Source organism: Nipponia nippon, unplaced genomic scaffold, assembly GCF_047370975.1.
Source record: "Nipponia nippon isolate SJK-2023a ecotype South Korea unplaced genomic scaffold, ASM4737097v1 scaffold_1, whole genome shotgun sequence".
In the NCBI taxonomy this organism is placed as follows: Eukaryota; Metazoa; Chordata; class Aves; order Pelecaniformes; family Threskiornithidae; genus Nipponia; species Nipponia nippon.
This window is the reverse complement of record NW_028262290.1, coordinates 160,951,843-160,959,478: the sequence shown is the minus strand read 5'-3', so window position 1 is coordinate 160,959,478 and position 7,636 is coordinate 160,951,843.

Genomic DNA, 7,636 nt, shown 5'->3' with positions numbered 1-7,636 from the left:
TGTCCAGCTGTATTCAAGGTAAAAATTTGTTGTCTTGGGGGAAAAAAAAAAGTAATTTACTGTGAAGCACTGGCTGAAAATAATTTTCTGAACCACTGCACAATTTTAATCAGACGACCATACTGTATCCAATCAAGGGAGGATTTGTGAGGGGGGGCAGGGGGGCCTTTCGCTGTGGCCTTCCCCAGAGGACAGTAAATCCAAGCTCTGCTCAGGAAGACGAGATGTCTCGGGCTTCGCAGCCTGCCCAAACCTAATTTGCACTAGAATTACATGGCCATTACTAATGTATACAGTGACTCAAATTGATTACTTTGCTATTAGAAAGAGCAACACACTCACTTTGGTGATGGCAGCTTCCAGCAGAGGAGGAGTACAAAGGGGGGAGAACAAAGCAAAGTGGCTGCTTTGAAAGAGTACGTGGGGATGAGGAGGGCTGTGGGGGTGAGGAGGACCATGGGGGTGAGGAAGGTCATGCTCAGGGGAGAGTTCGGCATGCAAAAGAGCATGGGAATGGCTGGACTTGGTATTTTATGTGCTTCGCACATTTTGCATTAAAAAAAAATATCACCTGGCTTAATCTTCAAGTCCCTGAAGTCTTCTTACACGTAATGGGAGTGACTCTGGTTTTAATTCAGGACTCCTAAGGCCATGGGAAACCCTAGACCTCCCTGGGGCTCCCGTTCATGCTTGCAGTCCTGGGGGTGCTGCTCCGTGGGAGCCCCCAAACATGGTCCTGTGCAGTCTCACCCGCTTCTTCACAGCACTTACAGCCTCCGCGGGGCACAGACTCACACCTTGCACCACCGATAAGCTCTGCAGTGAGGACTGCATCCTCCCTCGTTGGCCCAATGACAGCCAAAGCTTCTGAGCAATCTAGGGACAGTAGAAACACTTCAGCAGGAGAGTTCATGTCCCACTTCTTCCTACACCCCCATGGCAAATGTGTCCCCCCTGGCAGTGAGAACCTGGAGTTCAAATCCCAGGTGCAAATCGGGTGCAGGGGTGTTTGAATATTGGCCTCCAGCGTTTCCAATATATGTCTTTCATATACATGGCTTGGGCAAGAAGGACGTGGCCTGCCTTGGACACCTAACTCCTGGCAAGGGCTCAGGACAGGCAAGCCCGGAGATGGTGAGGGTGCCGCTCTGCTACCAATGAGCCTTATCCTGATGGCAGGAACATCGATTTCTTTCCTGAAATCTCCTACTCGCTACAGCACAAATTTAATGTAATAAAAACATAAGCCTGGAGCCAAACTCCTCTCCCACACAGCCACACACCGATCCTAACTCCACGTGAACATACATTTTGCATTCCCACTCACGGGAATCTCCTCACACATTAAAACACCTGAAGACTGGAGCTGGGACAGAGGAGGGTAGGGAAATTTCGCCACAACCTTTCACTGCTCCTGCACAGCTTCTCCCTGCTCAGTTTTTCCCTGTTACACTTGCTTGACATTACAGGTTGCCTGTGACAAAGACAAAAAGGAAAGATTAAGACGTTGTCACCCAGGCTAAGACACACTAAGCAATCACTCTGTTTGTTCTTTAACCCTGGCAGGTATTTGCAGGGCTCCAAAGTCCCTCCGGGCAGCGGGTAGCAGTGGGGAAAGGCAGCCCTGCCGCCAGCACGTCTCCTGCTGTGAGGTCCTGAGCTCTAAGTGAGCACTACTGGATCCTCTGATTAGATTTCCCTCAACTGAAAAGGACAGTCAGTCTGATATGCTAATAATATAACAATACAGTTACTATAGCAAGAGGAAGAGCAATACAGTTGTCTTCAAGATGCAGCTAAATCAAGTTAGGTGAACCCCAGCACCTTTTTCTGGAGCTCCAGCTGCTCCACATCACAGCTTGAGGTGAGCTCAGTTAGGTGCATCTTTATGTCCCAAATAAATAAGCAGGACAGTGGTTACGTTCTCTCCCCTTCCCTTCACCACAGGAATGGGAGAGGAGTGGTGTCTCCTTGCAGATGATGAAATTCAGCCTGTGGAGGTGTAGGAAAAGATAAAGACAGGCGAAGGCTGAAGTCTCCATACTGGAGGAGACTGAAAAATGATGTCACATGTGACAAAAAGAAACAGACTGTGTGTATCACAGATGCAGTGCTTGCAGCAAGCCTTATATTTCTTGCCCATCTCCTTTTGGGACCAGCATATATATCTACATGCAGAGGCACAGGGTGATAGCCCTACCTGTCCACCTCGCAGAGGGGTACCACAGGGCTGATGTTCTGCAGAAGGTCCTGCAGCTGCCACTGAAGCAGCTCAGGTTCAACCCAAGGGACCCACTGATGGCTAAGAGACACGATTTGGCATCCCCCCCTCCAGCACTGCCATCGGTTAGGTCCGCTTTCTCGCATTGCTTTAACACCCTTTAGTTTCACCTTACCTTGCATCTTGCAACACTCCGGCAATCCAAGCTCAAGCCCACTGTTACAGCCAGGCTGTCTAATCCAGCTATGGTCTCATGTCACCACACTTTGTGTCCCATCATGGCTCCCAAGGGGCTTGGGCATGGCCACCCCATTTTTGAAGGCACTGCAGCACCAAAAAGCATCGGCTGGGTCACAAAAGAGCTGTCGGGGGAAGAACACATATTTTTTGTAACGCATGGGAATAAAATGAGGTTGGCAGGGAGACGGGCTGGTCTTCCTCCAGATGGACGCATCTACATAAAGATGGGACAGGACTTAAGGCTGTTGAGCGCTGGCAGCTCGGCGGGTGCTCCCATTCCCTCCCTAGCTCCATCCTCCCTCCATGGCGAGCCCTGCCCCATCAGTGTCTGAGAGCTGCTAGGGAAAGTCTTTATTTGTTGTCTAGGGAAATATTTATAAAGTCTTCATTTGTTGTCTAGGGAAATATTTATTCTTGACACAAACCAAATTTACTTCTGTGATCTGCTAAATACCTCCACACTGTTTCTTAAGCAGAGTTGGAAGCACTTCATTCCAGACCTGTTTTCTGCATCTCTCCCCACCCACCGAACATGCCGGCAGGGAAGCCGGGATCCCGGCCATCGTACCTCTCAAACCAACATCAAAAGCCTCGCGTTCAGCTCTTGGAAGTGAGTATTTTGGGAACATTATGTTGCCACAGATGTTAATTTTTCACACAGCAGGTGGGAAACCCGCCCTGTTTAAAGGACATGATGGAAAAGGCCAGTTGCTATGTAATATTTTACAACACGGGTAAGTGGGGGTTGTTTGTAGCCAGCGCTGTGTATCCATCCCGGAGCATCCACACAGACACTGCAGATATTTTAAGCAAACACTCAAAGTTCTTGTTCGGTCTTTTCCTCCAAGCTATGGCAAAAGCAGACAAGCCATTAATTGCACAGGCAGATGGCTATTAGGAAGCGTGTGAGAACTGGCCACACCACCACTGTGTAGGTGGAGCTGATGAGATGGACCTGAATCAAAAAAAAAAAAAAAAAAAAGAAAAAGGAACATTTCCTACATTTCCTTTGCTGCATGGTGCGAAAAGCTTTTCCCACATGACTGCAGGAGAACAAAATTGCTCCCGACTTCCCCGCTGAGCCAGGTTACTAGCAAGAGCGCTTTGGGGTTTATATACAATTCCTCCACAGCTTCACTGCTGGGCAACAAACACACGGGACCAGGACGGGCACAGGAGGGTGTGGGTTTTTCTTCACACAGGCTGGCATGGGTTAAACACGTAAAGAGAGCCAGGCACTACAGTACCAGAGGTTCCCACTTCTCTGCAAGTTGCCACCAAAAAAACCCCTCCCTGTTCCTCTGCCATCCCATCTTTAAGCAGCTCTGGTTGACCCACCTGCCTGGCCCGACCTGGGACGCATCTTTGGAGCTCCTTCACCGTGGAGACCTCCCACCAAAACCAGCCGAAGCAACGCTGCCCTATTTCAACAGCCCATTGCACCCACCGGCACGAATGACGAGGGTGCCTGGCAGGCAGGAGACCTTCTTCAAATCCTCCAGGGCTGATGTGGCTGCTTCTCTGGTGAGCAGCCCCAGGGACAGCACGGCCCTAGCTGGCCGGTTTGGTAGGGTTTGTACAAACTGGAAGTTTCCACTAAAAAGATCGGTGGCTTCAAATCCATGAACCAAATCAAAGCAGGCTGTGACAGCATGTCTGCTTGGACATCTCGCTGAACCAGGTGGTGTACTCGCAGAAGGATCTCTATTTAATGGTTTTCCAGGACAGAGGTTTAGCTTGTCTAGCCAATTGCAAAAAAGGGCTCATGACTGAAAACGCCCAGAAAAACCCAATGCCCATCTCCTCCAGCAATCTGCTGGCCAGATTAGCGGCTTCTGCACATCCTGGGGTTTGTTACCTACTTGCCTCCATTTATTTTAGAGGACACCCACATGTCTCTGTCAGGGAGATGATTCCAGTGACGGAAAGGACACTCAAAGTTGGGTGTTGCAGCACCTCTGAAGCCCTTTGATGAAAGAAATCCTCACATTTCTGGGTGTGTAGCTTCTCCCCTTCCCATTGTTGCCTGCCATATCCAATACGTGTTACTTTTTCAGGACAGGGGCTGTTTCTCCACAAATTAGTGCAGCACTTAGCACAACTAGCTAATGTGACCCATCTTTACTACAACAGGACAAACTGAAAATTGCAAAACCATGCTCTAAAGTGAACCAACCACACAAAAATAAAAAGCAGAACTTTACCTCCCTCCCCCCCCCCCCCGATTGTGTTTACAGATGGAAACAACAGCATCACAAGACATCAGCACAGGGTTAAATCCTCACCTAGAACGAGATTCATGAAGAAGCTGAAGTCAAAATTGTCTTCGGAGAAGATACACAACTTGGGTGGTCAATTTAAAGGCACTTCCAAACATTAGTGTCAAAACCCTTATCTAGGAAAAATCATTAGCTTCATTCTGCACTGCTGTCAATATAATGCTAGAAACAACAATTCATTTTAAACAGGTATCGTCTTACTATCACAAGCAGAAAGACAGTTACTATGGGCCAGAGACATTTGATTCATATTCCCCATCATTTTTGGCCACCAAGGCTGACACTGTGGAAACAGTCTGCCCTCAAAAGGCCAAATACCAAAAGTGCACCGAGCGGAGCCGGGGGGCTGCAGCCCAAAACAGCACCCGGCCCAAAGCAGGGTGAAGGCAGCTGCCGAGAGCCCTTGAGCACAGCGGCAGCTCTCCCCCGCATCCCCCTCTGCCTCCTATTTACCATCACTTACACCCTGAGTCAAGGCTAGCAGTAACAATCAAGAGCAGACAGTCAAGGGAATATCAGAAAATCACTGTATCGGGCTGTGGACAGCCTAGCCATCACCTTCCCTCGTGATTCGGTTATTTAGCTTTAAAAACAAATGTTAGACCAGTGGAGGGACAAAGGATAGACTTCTGCATTTCCAGGACTCCTGCTGCTTAGCTGCAGGACAGAGGTCCGTATTGTCAGTCCAGATGCACGCAGGGAAGCGATGAAGTGTGCAACAGGAATGACAGACGGGCACGGACACGAGCACAGTTCTCATGAAGGATCTTGAGGCAATTACTTACGGAGATGGCTTAAACAAGCGTGTAAAGCCTCACCCCCTTGCTATTATTTGTTTTATATTTCCTATTGTAAAGAAAGCACTTTTTTTTTTGCTATATGCTAGACTCCACAGTTACTTCAGATGAGGAAACCAGCAGAAGACGAGCAGGTGAATGTACTCATCGGCACAGCCCAGCGCTGGAAGTGGTTTCACCGTTCACCACCTGCTGCCACCCTCCAAGGGGAGCTGAGGAACACCAACCATGCTCAAACAGAGCTGAAAATTATATCGGGAGTCTAGTCTATGCGGTAAGCCACTAGGCATGAAAATTATGGTAATTGGGGCTTGCAGGAATTCAAGGGGGCACGTAAGGCCCGAGGAGGTACCGAGTAGGGAGCAGCTGGTCTCCATAGCGAGCCTCCGCAGGAGAGTCACGCTCAGCACTTCTGCTGTTGTCGTAGTGGCAAGCTGTCAGCAGAAAGGGAAGATACCCGGAGTTCCTCGCATGCAACTGGTGCTGTCCCAACACGGGGTTTTTGCCAGACGGACGGGTACCTGTAGCACTGCGATCCGTTTCAGCCATCCGTAAAAGGTGTGAGCACTGCAGGAGAGATCGGTGACCTCTCAGCTGAAAGGATCAAGCGGGAAAGGAAGGTGGAAGGCTGAATGGAAAAAACATGAAGAATTCCAATAATGGGGAAAAGAGAAAGACAATGCAAAGAGGAAAGACCGGGTACCTTTTCCAAAGGGTGACACCATCGCAGTGCCACAAGACTGCCTGGACTCCAGCGAAGCAGACACAAGACCATCAGGAGGCACGTGAAGTATCTGGCACTTCGTTATTCCAGGCAACACACGCTGACGGCTCCCACGTTCTGCAAAGGGAGAGGTGGCTGCTTGTTTTGCGAATCACTGGTTTTGTTACATTTGGTAGGATTAACAACCAAAATTCTAGGCTAAAATTGAAATGAGCAAACGTTTTGTCAGGATTTCACCCAATTTCTCTCTAATTTATGTGGGCAGTAAGCTTTTATGACGGCTTTAGCTAGTCACATTTCTCTGGTTTTAAATGTCTGGATTTTGTAAATACGTTCTTGGCAAACACAAAAGTGTCATAGGAACCGTAACTGCTTTATAAAGTGATCTGCTTTTGGATACTGCAACTGAACTGAGATGAAGGAAACTATACAGTTTCTAGAACATCCAGCTGATGATTCACAACTTCCAAATAATGCTCCTGATTCATCCTTCAGGAAAACAGCCCCATTCAGCCTGGCACTACCTGACCCTTCTCAGAAACTATTATAAACTCTCACATTAAAACCACTGAAGGTGTTTTTATGGCTCAACTCCAAATTTATATAGATTCTTACCATTAAAAAAAAATCTAAATATTTCCAGTGTTTCTTCTTTCTTTCCAGATGAAAAGTCTCAGAGGATACAAGTCACACTAACTTACGTCTGAAGCTCAAGATGTATACACAAATGAAGTACAAAACTCATGAAAAAAAAATAATTTCCTTACATCTCCCAAGCAGATGTAAATCTGAGCAACTTCGGTTGCTGCTGAAACAGAACTGGAAATCCATTTTTAGTCAATCTTCTGCTTTCACGTAGAAGTTTTGGTGTGAAGTTTATAGACCAAAGACCGATGCTGGGAAAAAAGCCAGTGAGCGACTACCACAAACAAAAAGCAAGCGGTGCTCACCTCTCAAATCAAACAATACGCAAGAAACCACATTTATCCAAACTTAGAGGTGAAAGCGAAATAGCAAGCTTACATTAATTTACGAAGACCCAATCTACACTGGTAGCAACTTGTGTAAACTCTGCTTCTATTGTTTTTTTTTAAAAAATTGCAGAATTATACATGGATGGAAGAAGTCCGCTGCAAAAGACAACAGCTGACAGCTACTGACATGCTGAAGTATCCAAAGCACACAGGGTCAGGAGAGGTAAGAGGCAATCTGGTTTGGTTAACCCAACTAAGTAAAGACTGTAAGGGATTCAGATTACGTCTTACAGGTCTCTAATAAACGAGTGTTAAATGAAATATTTCTAAATTAATTTAATTTTTAAAAATCCCAGAAAGTACCATTGCTTCTACAGCATCATACCGAAAGACATTTGCAG